Source organism: Lactuca virosa, chromosome 1 (assembly GCF_052849685.1).
Source record: "Lactuca virosa cultivar CGN04683 chromosome 1, Lactuca_virosa_CGN04683_v6, whole genome shotgun sequence".
NCBI lineage: Eukaryota > Viridiplantae > Streptophyta > Magnoliopsida > Asterales > Asteraceae > Lactuca > Lactuca virosa.
Genome location: NC_136426.1, coordinates 95,532,332 through 95,546,886, shown reverse-complemented (window position 1 = coordinate 95,546,886; position 14,555 = coordinate 95,532,332). Strand labels below are relative to the sequence as shown.

At 26.3% G+C, this 14,555-nt stretch overlaps 1 long non-coding RNA gene across 1 annotated transcript; it reads left to right on the top strand.

Annotated features, from left to right (window-relative positions):
- Positions 1-10,470: 10,470 nt before the first annotated feature.
- LOC145105675 (uncharacterized) lies at positions 10,471-10,982 on the top strand. The gene is made up of 3 exons (XR_013707390.1): positions 10,471-10,584; positions 10,675-10,765; positions 10,895-10,982. It is a non-coding gene; the product is annotated as an uncharacterized LOC145105675 (long non-coding RNA).
- The last annotated feature ends 3,573 nt before the right edge of the window (positions 10,983-14,555 follow it).

Below are 14,555 nucleotides of genomic sequence, written 5' to 3'. Positions count from 1 at the left end.
TAATTTCCAAGTGTTCTTTTACATGCTTTTACACATAATATATCAATTTACCCACCTTTAACATCCTAATGATCATTCACATGGTTTTTCTTAGTGTTTAAACACTTTTACATATTACTAACACATAATTAGGTTGATATTATATTAATTAACATCTTTATTACATTTATACCCCTTAAGCTTCTTTTTAACGTCTCTTTACCATTCTATACACATGTGTATTAATAATGGTCATTAGTTTAACATACTTCACACCCATGTACTATAAACTTATACATACATATATCTATTAATTGACACACACATACACACACTTTTATTCATATTTTCATAAACATATTCTTAGGTTTACATACACCAAAGACACACCTAACTTTAATCTTTCATTTCTTTTGCATTTAATCCTTTTAAGAAACCAACATGATTATTAAGCTAAAAAGGATGCATGGTCATTTCTATTGATTTAGAGCTAAATCTGGCTCAATCCAAGCTTGTTAGAAGGATAAAACACATTAGGGACATACTAAGGAAGTTCAACCAAGAAAGATATGGGTCCATAACTTAACCCCCACATTTGAAACAGTTAAGACATGAGAAGCTCGCTACAATGGTGTATAAGAAACTCCGAGGGCATTTTAAGATGATTTTTAAGGTAATAGTAGACCATATTTGTTCTTAAGTGTTTTGGGGACTAGGTAACAACTTTAGTAAGAGATATCAAGGTCTAAAACCCGTTCAAAACGGCTGCAGACGAACCAAAATAGAGAATCCCGCTAAACTCGGTATTCTGGCTGTTTCAGGATCACTAGAGGCAACTCCGGCCTCCACATTGGTGGGGAACAGACAAAAAGTAATGTAAGGTTGAATGAATGGTTTGAACAGACATTGGGTGGCCTAGAATCTCGAAGAGACACGCTTAAAGCTTTTTTTTTTCCTAAAACCCTAGTTGTTACAACCCCTCTTTCACTTTCGTTTTCTCTCGGTACAATGGATAAAAAAAGAGGCGTGCTTAGCTTTATGCAGGTCGAAACATGTATATTTGAGGTTATGATCATTTTTCTTTCAATGGTATCATTTGACCAAGTTTATTGTGGAACTTCTTTCTTTACCATTTTAACCTCAATAATACTTCCTTCTAGTTAATTGGTCATTAAGTAGGTCACACTAGTCATTAAACTTTGCTATTTGACAAAACTTGTCCCTCATATATTGTCTTTATCTTTGAAGTCTAATATTAATCTTACTTTTTGATTTTCATGTTAAATATTGAGCTTTTCATAATAATTATCATTTTAGTTTATTTGTTTTTATAACTTATTCATTTTATTTTTAATTAATTATAATTTAAAATTACCCTTAATTAAGGATGTTACAATTGAGGTATCTAAAAATTGTTTCCTAATAAAGGTGCTAATATTTGTATATCTGGATCAGTGTGCCTTAATGCTGATGAAGATGGGTAATGTGTACTAGTCAGGACGATCTATTACTATTTTTTTTGCTAATTTTTAGGATATTTTTTAATTTCATGGGAAAGTAAAAAAATAGCCTATTACTATTTTTTGGCTAACTTTTAGGATATTTTTTAATTTCATGGGAAAGTAAAAAAAAAAGCCTGTTGTTTCCAGATCTTTTACTGAGTCTAAATACAAGGTGCTTGTGACTATAAGTTGTGAAATTTTGTGGGTACTAAAAATGTTAATTGCTTTAAGGCTAAAAGAAACTCGAATATATATATATATATATAGGGGAGCGTCCAATCGAGAACATTTTTCCCGCGAGAACATTTGAGAACAAAAGTTACATTTTAATTTTGCAAGGTGGCATAATTGTAAATAACTTAACAATTGGTTCCAATATATCACGTTTAAAAAATAAGGGACTATAATCGTTAAAAGGAATATAAACTGTTTCCAAACATACATTGCCAGGAAACTCGATTTGCGAAAACAAAAACCCTCATTTTTCTCTCAACAGAAAACCCTCGCTTCTCTCCAACATTTCATCCATTTTCAAAATTTTCAACGAAAACGAAGAAAATGTCGTCAAAAACAGGGAAAACGCCATCAAAAGCTTCATCGAAAGGTATCACAACGCATATTTGACGTTTTTTTTGCTAAATATCACTCGATTTCATGATTATCAACTTTTTTTTGATGAATATCACTCGATTTTCGAGTTTTCCTACTGTTAGTTTCATCAATATACAGTAAATCGGCATTATTCAAAAAAAAAATTTGAAATCAAACCCTAGTTTCGATGTCGAACAATTTACTATAGTTTTCTCTTAAATAACACTCAGTTTTACTAGTATTAACGTTTAATTTATTGATTTAGTGTTCTGTTATTCATTTATTGTGTAAATAAAGTCGGTTTGTGTAAACGTTTGAGAAAAAACATTCCAGAAAGATGATAGATTCAAAAAAAAATAAATGAAGGTGATAAATCATATGACTATGTTCAATCATATATGATTTGCTGATGAATTCTTACTTATAATGAACGTTTGCAATCATATATGATTTGCTGATGTTATAATCTCGAAAATGATTGAATCACATGTGATTATATTTATACATAGAACAAAGATTGAATCACATGTGATCACAATCTATATAAACAATATATTATTTATTTTTCATGACTTTTAATAATCATATATGATTTTCTTATAATACATCTATTTGTACATCTCAGAAACCAATAAAGAGCAGCCAAAACCTAAAGAAACGACTACTCAAAAATTTACAAAAGCAACAGCAAGAAGACCAACTCAAAATGGTAACAGTTAAATTATTCAATAATCAGTTCTGATTCATATATTTTATGTGTATAATCAAATATGATTTTCTAATTATATATGTATTTTTTTTTCAGAAAAAAAACAAAGAAAAGCCTACACATGTGATTATATATATTAATATATATCAATAATCCAAAACGATTCATAAAAGACATATGATACTCACTTGTGATTGGATTTGTATGTTTGTACTAGAGATTCTAATCACATCTGATTAAACAATGTTCTTTTATGTCTTTTATGATACTCACTTGTGATTGGATTTGTATGTTTGTATACATAAACATGTGATTAAACAATATTTTAGGATTGTTAATAACATGTGATTAACATATGATTATATACATAAACATGCTTTCAATATTTTAGGATTGTTAATAACATGTGGTTAACATATGATTATATACTAGAGATTCTAATCACATTGATTAAACAATATTTTATGATTGTTAATAACATGTGATTAACATATTATTTATTTTTCATGGCTTTTAATAATCATATATGATTTTCTTATAATACATCTATTTGTACATCTCAGAAACCAATAAAGAGCAGCCAAAACCTGAAGAAACGACTACTCAAAAATTTCCAAAAGCAACAGCAAGAAGACAAACTCAAAATGGTAACAGTAAAATTATTCAATAATCAGTTTTGATTCATATATTTTATGTGTATAATCAAATATGATTTTCTAATTATATATGTATTTTTTTTCAGAAAAAAAACAAAGAAAATCCTACACAAAAAAAACCTAACGAAAGCAAAACAAGAAGAAAATCACCAAGAATTATAGCTAAAAAATGTATATTTCAATCACAAATGATTATATATATTAATATATATCAATAATCCAAAACGATTCAGAAAAGACATATGATACTCACTTGTGATTGGATATGTATGTTTGTATTAGAGATTCTAATCACATGTGATTAAACAATATTTTAGGATTGTTAATAACATGTGATTAACAAATGATTATACACATAAACATCCTAAAATCTGATTAATTGACATTTTGATTAGAATCTCTGATACACACAAGCAAATCCAATCATAAATGAATATCTTTTATTTTAAATATTGTATGCTTTATTTATCATGACTTGTTTCAATCATCTGTGATTTATATCTATAAGTTATACACATTATTTAAAAACAATATTCCTTCAATGACATGTGATTAAAATAGATATTGAAAAATATATGCTTATTTATTAACTATTTGTATAATCATTTTTTATTTACTTATTATGACTTCATTAACATCTTTTATAGAGATTCTAATCACATGTGATTAAACAATATTTTAGGATTGTTAATAACATGTGATTAACAAATGATTATATACAATCCAATCATAAATGAATATCTTTTATTATAAATATTGTATGCTTTATTTATCATGACTTGTTTTAATCATATGTGATTTATATCTATATGTTATACACATTATTTAAAAACAATATTCCTTCAATGACATGTGATTAAAATAGATATTGAAAAATATATGCTTATTTATTAACTATTTGTATAATCATTTTTTATTTACTTATTATGACTTCATTAACATCTTTTATAGGACCAGAGAAGAAAAACGAATCAAAAAAGAAAAGAAGAGCTGAAGATTCAGTTTCTGAAACAAAAGAGACTAAAAAGAGAAAGAAGAAGATTGTAAATAAGCATTTTGATACAATTAGAAACATGTATAGCTTTCTTAATGACAGTATGTTTTAAGACAGGAAAAATCACATATCGGATTAATCAATCACATATGATTTTATTATATATATGAATAAAATCATATATGATTTGAAAACTCTTTGATTAATTTGTTTTAAATCAAATATAATTTAATTCATTAATTGTTATTTTTGATAATATAGGTGCTCACCTGGAGCGTTGTTATCAATCATCCAATGTTTCAATACAATCCAAAAAGATTGTGTGAAACAAATGGGATTTGGTGATCTATTGAAAATGAAAATGACTGAAGTGCCAGGGGCATTAAGCCGTTATGTTGTAGATAAATTTGATCCAACAAAAATGAAAATTGTTCTTCGAGAGGGGGTTGAGATTGATGTGACAAGAGAATCAGTGAATCAAATGCTAGGATTTCCTTTGGGAAAAAAACAGTTTTCAAAACTTCCATTTCGAAAAGAAAATGATAAATGTTATGATGAATGGACTGAACAATTTGAAAACAAAAAAAATGATTAGATTGCATGAGATTAAAATGAATATTGTCGCCTCGGACAATGCGGATATGAACTTCCAGATGAACTTCATTGCTTTGTTGATCAACTCTCTTATAGAATCAAGCTCATGCGGAAAAGCAAACACATATCCCTTAAACTACATCATGAAGAATACAAACATAAGCAACATTGACTGGTGCTCCTACTTGCTTAATTGTTTGGTTAAAACAAAACGATCTTTTGATTCATCCAATCCAACAAGCAATTTTGTTGGACCATCTGCCTTTTTCGTGGTATGCTTTATAACATCTCTTTTATTTAATAACATTTATAATCATATGTGGTTTATCAGTAAAATGTTTTAAATCACATATGATTATAAATACATAATAGTTTAATCACATGTGATTATAATAACAAATATTTCTTTTTTTTTTCAGTTGCTTTATGTAGATAGAGTCCATTGCAGTGTTGTTATTGCTGAAAGAAAACGACCAGTTATCTGTCATTGGACATCAGAAAAAATGAAGCTTTGAGAAATTTATGAAAAAGAAATAGTCAAGCAATTTGGTACAGGAGATTTAAATGAAGATTTTGTTGAAGAAGATATTAACCAGGAGGTAAATGTATTTATAGCAGTTATACAAAAAAAAATCTCATTATTTAATAGTTATAATGTTTAAAGATATATATTGCTAATATAAACTTCAAATTAATTCTGATTTAGGACTATGAACAAATGATTTTGATGAAGATTAGGAAAATCAATTTGTTGATTGAAAATGGAATCAATAACTTCCCAACAAGTGTAAGATTGAATCATTTGAAAAGTATGCTCGATGAATTTTTTAATGATGAAGATCAAATTGCTCAAGAAGACAACAGAAATAATGATGATGATGATGATGATGATGATGATGATGAAGATGATGAAGGTGATGATGAAGATGAAGATAATGACAATGTTAAAGATTGAGAGAACAGTGTTATTGTGAGAAGAGGTTTCATGTGAAGTTTAAGATCGAAAATGGTGAAGTATGTGAATGCATAATTCGATTGATGGTTTACTTAGACAATGTTTACCTTTTTATTAGATGAATGCTTGGTAATTTATTAAAGACAATTATTAGGTTTTAATTATATAAATGTTTGAGCACATTTATGATATCATGGATATGTGAAGCTTAATATGGATAAGTAATATGGATATGTGAAGCTTAAATGTTTGAGCATATATATAATCACATGTGATTATAAACAATTTTTAAATCACATGTGATTAAATTGCATTAATTAAGGACAATGTATGATTTATACATCAATCATGTATGATTACAAAAACAAAAAAACTTTTGAATACTCAATCACATATGACTATAAATATAAAAGCAAAAAATATGTGATTAAACATATAAACATTAACATAAATACATGTGATTAGAAAAATAATCACATATGATTATATGTATCCAATAAAATATTGAAACTAATCACATATGATTAGTTTGCATTTATTAAGGACAATGTATGATTTATACATCAATAATATATGATTACAAATACAAAAACAATTTTTAAATCACATACGATTAGTTTGCATTTATTAACGACAATGTATGATTTATACATCAATCATATATGATTACACATACAAAAAACAATTTTTAAATCACATGTGATTAAATTGCATTTATTAAGGACAATGTATGATTTATACATCAATCATGTATGATTACAAAAACAAAAAAACTTTTGAATACTCAATCACATATGACTATAAATATAAAAGAAAAAAATATGTGATTAAACATATAAACATTAACATAAACACATGTGATTAGAAAAATAATCACATATGATTATATGTATCCAATAAAATATTGAAACTAATCACATATGATTAGTTTACATTTATTAAGGACAAGGTATGATTTATACATCAATAATATATGATTACAAATACAAAAACAGTTTTTTTAATCACATATGATTAGTTTGCATTTATTAACGACAATGTATGATTTATACATCAATCATATATGATTACACATACAAAAAACAATTTTTAAATCACATGTGATTAAATTGCATTTATTAAGGACAATGTATGATTTATACATCAATCATGTATGATTACAAAAACAAATAATAATAGTTAGATTATCATGTGTAAAAATAAAAGTATTGGCTCAATCTGGATAAAAGTTGAAAAAATGTGACAAATTATACAAGCTAAATAGTTTTCTGTTACCTAACCCCCACGGGATTTATATGTAGAATTTAGAAGGTGGCATAATTGTAAATAACTTAACAATTGGTTCCAAACATATCACATTTAGAAAATAAGTGGGTATAATTGTAAAAAGGAATATAAACTGAATTGTGCATACATAATCGGAATCTTCCATTTACGCCATCAAAATACATCATTTCTCTCAACAGAAAACCCTCTTCTCTCTCTAGCATTTCATCATTTTTCAAACATTTTCAACGAAAACGAAGAAATGTCGTCAAAAAAGAGATATCGCCATTAAAACCCTCATCCAAAGGTATCACAACGCATATTTGACTTTTTTTTTTGCTGAATATCACTCGATTATCATTATTATCGAGTTTTTTTATGAATATCACTCGAATATTGTTAGTTTCATCAATATACAGGAAATCGACATTACTCAAAAGTTTTTTTGAAATCAAACCCTAGTTTCGATGTCGAACAATTTACTGAAATTTTTTTTTGTTAAATATACATGAAATCTGCATTTATTCAAACGTTATTTCAAACTAAAACCCTCGTTGCGACTATATAGTTTTTCTACTATGGCTTTATTCAACATACATGAAATATGCATTTATTTAAAAGTTACGACTAAACTCTCAATTTTACGAATATTAAAGTTTAATTTCTCGATTTAGTGTTCTGTAATTCTTGTATTGTGTAAATAAAGTCCGTTTGAAATTGTAGATGATACTAAAACGTTTGAAAAAAAAAATTTCCAGAAGGAGGACAAATACAAAAATCACGAACGAAGGTGATAAATAATATGACTGTGTTCAATCACATCTGATTGAAATTGACTTTGTCATTTTCTGATTATATATGTATTTTTATATATCTCAGAAAATCCAAAACAAAAGCACAAAAAGCGAAAAAAAGGACAGTGTAACAGAAGAAACAAAGATAACAACATAACAAAAAAATATGAAAGGTATTGCTCAATCACATATGATTATACACATAAACATAACACCATATGTTTTTAATCAAATGTGATTACCTGCTTTTATATGCAAAAAACATCATCAATCACATATGATTAACATCAATCAATAACACTTTAAGCTTTATTATAATACCATTCTTTTATTGATTCTGACTTTTATCTATATTTATACTTATTTATTATTGATTTGTATACAAATATGAATTTGATTACAGCTATTGTAGTATTCACAGAAGAAAAGCAAACAGCAACAGAAAAAAAAAGGTATATTTAAATCACATATGGTTTATGAAGACATGTTATAAACATATGATTATATGATTATCCCTTTTTTTATAATTTGTCTCTCTAAAGGAAAAGGAAAAAGATCAAATGAAGAAGACACAACAGAAACAAGGTCCAAGTTAAAACACGACAAATGTATAATTCAATCACATATGATTGTAATATGTATTTAAAATCACATAATTATTAATTATTACTTGATTCTCAATTAGTATATGATTATTATTTTCATAACAGCTGAAAAGAAAACTGAGTCAAGAAAGAGAAAAGCAATATCTTTAAAAAGTAAAGATCAACTACTTGATGAAAATGAAGATGATTCCGATTCTGCAAAAAAGATATAAAGAAAAGAAAGAAGAAGATAATAAAGAAGCATTTTGATACAATCAGAAACAGGTATAACTTTGTGATTAACAACTTTATACAAAAAAATAATTTTATTAAATCATATGTGATATACTAATACCTTTATTAAATCACATATGATTAATATCTTTTATGTATGAAAAAAAATCAATATACAAATAAGATAATTTATTTAATCATATATGATTCAAAGATGAATCACCATGTGATTAATATCTTTTATATACGAAAATGTGATTATATAAAAATTTATTAAGTCACATATGATTCAAAAATCAATCATGTGTGATTATTCAAAACATATTTCATGTATTTTTCAGTTAACATACATGTGATCAAATTATAAAACATGTATAATACATTCATTAATTATTATCATAACATATGAATTAAATTCATTATGTGATATATTTGATGATAGATGTACACCTGGAGCTTTGTTGTCTGTTATACAAGGCCTCAATGAAGTACAAAAAAATTGTGTTAAACAGATGGGTTTTGGGGGAATATTAAATATGAAGATGACAGAGGTCCCAGGGGCCTTAAGCTGCTTTGTTCTTAAGAATTTTAACTCCGAAACAAAGAAGATAGTTCTTCAAAAAGGAGTTATTGATGTCACCAAAGAATCCGTCAAAGAAATTCTTGGATTTCCTTTGGGAAGAAAACAGTTTTCAAAACTTAAATTCAGAACAACAGAAGATAAGTGTTATGAAGAATGGACAAACCAGTTTGATGACAAGAAGATGATTCGACTTCAAGATATAAAGATGAAGAATGTTTCCACCAACAAGGCAGACATGAATTTCAAGATGAATTTCATAGCTTTGTTGATCAACTCGCTGATAGAATCAAGCTCTTCAGGAAAAGCAAACACCAACCCATTGAACTACATAATAAGCAAGACGAAAATAGAAAACATCGACTGGTGTTCTTATCTGATAGACTGTTTGGTTAAAAACAAACAGTCTTTTAATCCATCAAATCCAACAAGCAATTTTAATGGACCATCTGCTTATTTGGTGGTATGTTTAATATGTTTTACACTATTTAAATATCTTTAAAATCACATATGATTTTTATTTATTTATAATGTATGTTCTAACATGAGTATCTATAATCACATGTGATTTAAATGTCATATTCTTAAATCATATATGATTAGTATAATTTGTTACAAAATTAATAATTTCTTTTTTGCAGTTGCTTTATCTAGACAGAATTAAATCTGATGTACTTAACATTGAAAGAACACGTCCAGTGATCTGCCATTGGACTTTAGAGAAAATAAAGATGAGAGAAACTTTTGAAAAGGATGAGCTTGGTGATTTTGGAACAGGGGATTTCAATGATGAGTATGTTGATGAAGAATTGAATGAGGAGGTAAATTTAATTGCAACAATTATATGAAAACTCATTATTATTTACTAATACTTTACATGTTACATTATATATATTAATATATATTTTAATTCATTTATTATGTAGTCTTATGAGCATGTGGTTATGAATAAGTATAAGAAGTTACATATGATGATTGAAGATGGTATAAATAAATTCCCAGAAAATATAACGCTTTATCATTTGAAAATTAGCTTTGATGCAATTTTTAAAGATAAGAGTGACAATAGTGATGATGATGATGACAATGGAGATGACAATGATCAATCAAAGAAAAAGAATGTAGGAGGGAAAAATATTGAAAGAGGTAAGTGTATTTAAAAAAATCTCTATACAATCACATGTGATTACGTATACAATCACATGTGATTAAATACTTATCTTAAATTATATGCAGTTACGGGACAAGAAAATGAGCATCTTGAAGGAGGAGAGGAACAGAAACGAAAAAAATAAAGATGAGGGAGGTGAAGCTATTAAAATAATAGGTAAGTAATATTTTACTAAATCATATGTGATTCTTAAAAAGTAACCTTTTACAATCACATATGATTAAAAACAATTTTTTATTATATGCAAATCACATGTGATTAACTACAAATTTTTTATATATGCAGATGGTGAGAAAGATGAAAATGATAATAATGATAAAGGTTTGGATGACATGAATTTGAATGATGAAGCTGTTGCAAATGAAAAAGGTGGTAATAATAAAGAACAAAATGTTGAAGGAGAAGGTAAACAACAATATATATTAATAAAGTAATCAAATGTAATTATAATTTATGTAAACATTCACAAATCATTAATAATTTCTTTTTAATTGTATTCAGCTGTGGAGGGGATGCATATAAAAAGGAAGAATGATAAGAAAGTAGAAGGAATAACTGGTGAACAACCACAAAGAGATGGAGAAGGTAAATATAAATATACTGAAAATAACAATATAATATATTTGTACACATAATAATTATATATGATTACATCTCTTGTAATCACATGTGATTATATTCACATAACAATACAAATATATTTGTACAATATTTTTTTTAGTAGCATATGATTACTCAATCATATGTGATTCTTAAAAAGTAACTTTTTACAATCACATGTGATTAAAAACAATTTTTTATTATATGCAAATCACATGTGATTAACTACAATTTTTTTATATATGCAGATGGTGAGAAAGATGAAAATGATAATAATGATCACAGTTAGGATGACATGAATTTGAATGATGAAGGTGTTAAAAATGAAAAAGGTGGTAATAATAAAGAACAAAATGCTGAAGGAGAAGGTAAACAACACTATATATTAATAAAGTAATCAAATGTAATTATAATTTATGTAAACACGTATGATTACATTCACAAATCATTAATAATTTCTTTTTAATTGTATTCAGTTGTGGAGGGGATGAATATAAAAAGGAAGAATGATAAGAAAGTAGAAGGAATAACTGGTGAACAACCACAAAGAGATGGAGAAGGTAAATATAAATATACTGAAAATCATATCTTATAATTAACAAAACAGTGTTATTAAATACGTTATAATCACATGTGATTATAAATGTTATTACATACCTTATAATCACATGTGATTATAATAACATAAATATAATATCTATGTGTAATTAATTCTTTTAATCATATATGATTAATAATTTTTTATAATTATATATCAGGTGTAGAGGGGATAAATATGGAGGGGAAAATTGGTGAAAAGAAAGAAGGAAAAAATATATATTTCTATATATATAAAATTATGAAAAAATATATTTTTACAATCATATATGATAACTAACATAATTTACTTATATGCAGTATTCAAAGGAACAAATGTTGTTCAAGGAGAAGGTACCAATCATATTTATCTGAGAAAAAATTGTATTGAATGATAAAAATATTGTATTGAATGATAATTACTTTTTATGTATATGTATTGATTAATTTAAATTCTATTGTATGTAATTTGAAAATTTTAAAAATCTTTTGATGTAATTGATTAAATATTATGAAACTATTCCTTAATAATTGTCTATAAATGTTGATATGTTTTAGTAAAACATATCAATATTTACCTATAATCACATGTGAACATAATTGATTACAAATACTTAAAAAGACAGTCAATAACGATAAATGTTTTGATGACATTAATTTGCATGATGAAGGTGTTGAAAATGAAAAAGATGGTTATAATGAAGAATAACAAAATGTTGAAGGAGAAGGTAAACAACAATATATTTTACTTATAATCACAAACGATTTTTCTACTAACTTATTTTGTTTATGTGATTTTTGAAGAAGATGTGAACAAAACAATAACAAACGTTATTGAAAGTATTTTTGAAAACACATCAGAGTTTAACATTAACGAAATGTTAAATGATGATGAATTCAATTCTGTTTATGAAAAGACCATGAAAGAATACCAAGATAAAAAAGAAGAGAGTATGATGCCCTCATATGATCTCAATATAAGTCAGTTGACACCTCCAGAGATGACAGAGGTAAATATTATTTTGTCTGTTCGTACAAAATCATATCTTTATGAATGTAATCACATATGATTTTATTATTTCTTAAACGTACAATCATATGTGATTAAATATTATTTTGTCTGTTCGTACAATATCATATATTTATGAATGTAATCACATATGATTTTATTATTTCTTAAACGTACAATCATATGTGATTAAATATTATTTTGTCTGTTCGTACAGTATCATATCTTTATGAATGTAATCACATATGATTTTATTATTTCTTAGACGTACAATCATATGTGATTAAATATTATTTTGTCTGTTCGTACAAAATCAAATCTTTATGAATGTAATCACATATGATTTTATTATTTCTTAGACGTACAATAATATGTGATTAAAACTAATTATCACATTATTTAAACTTACAATCATATGTGATTAACAGTAATTATTAAAAATTTAAAATTATGATTCTAATATTTTTCTAACTGTTATAACCATATATCAATTGCAGAATACTGCTGAACAAAAAAAAAAGATGAAGGTGAAAAAGAAAATCTGGTGAAAGATGCGCTAGATCCAAAAGCGACGAACCACCCAAAGATAAAAATTGTGAATTCAAAAAATCGAAACAAAGAGTCTTTGGCTGATCTTACAGAAAAACAAAATGTAACTCTAGAACATCGGCAACAAAGAAAGAAAAAACCAGCCGAAGTAAGGAGATCTCCATATAAAGAGAGAGCAATTTGCTTGAAAACAAAGTTAACAAAAGAAGAGGAAATGCTTGGTGAATGGTTGTTCCATTTGCAGGGAACTGTATAGTAAGTTATTAATATTTGATTAGCATTTACAAAAAATAAACATTAACATACTTGTTTAATATTAGTAAATCACATGTGATTATACATTCTAATCATTGATTAATCATATGTGATTAAAAAAATATCTTAAATATACTTGTTCAACATTATACTTACAGTGAAATTACAATTTTTTTTATATTTACAGTGATCAGTTGTTATTCACAATAAACAAAAGAGTCGTATTCCGATATGTATTTGAAAGTTTTTTTCCCGGAGAATATCTATTTTCAGATGTCATAGACTCATGGTCTGAACTGCTCAACTACAATGAGAAGGACCGAGACATTAATAATTCTCCATACAGAGTTTTCTTGTCTGTCCAAATGACTGTAAGTGAAACATATATGATTCTATCACTAAAATAATATTATCTATTTCAATTCATATATGATTATACACTAAAACCACAAATCATTTAACATGTAGACAAAGTACATTGAGGATGAGCAACTTCCTAAACCAAAAAAAGATGACAAAAGGAAAAAGATTGACAAAAAAGTAAAAGAACAAATGGAAAAGGAAGCAAAGGAGAAAGATGAGTATAGATACAATCTATTCAAAAAATACTTTATAGATTGGTTCAATGGAGATGAAGAAAAAATAAAATTGAAAGATGTTGATTTGGTAAGTTATTCAATATCAACTTATTCTTTATATATATTCATAAATATGATACTAAATATTTAAATGCAGATATTCTTCCCTGTTTGTCGGGAAGAACACATGTTTCTCTACATTTTCAACATAAAAAATCCAAACATTGTCATGTTGGATACAGCAGATCAGATGCAACTGTTGAAGGAAAGTACATGCCTGTACTTAAAAACATGTTATGTAAAAAATCAACTGTGATTAAATAAGAAAATCATATAATTAGATAAAATAAATCATATATGAATAAATCACATATGATTA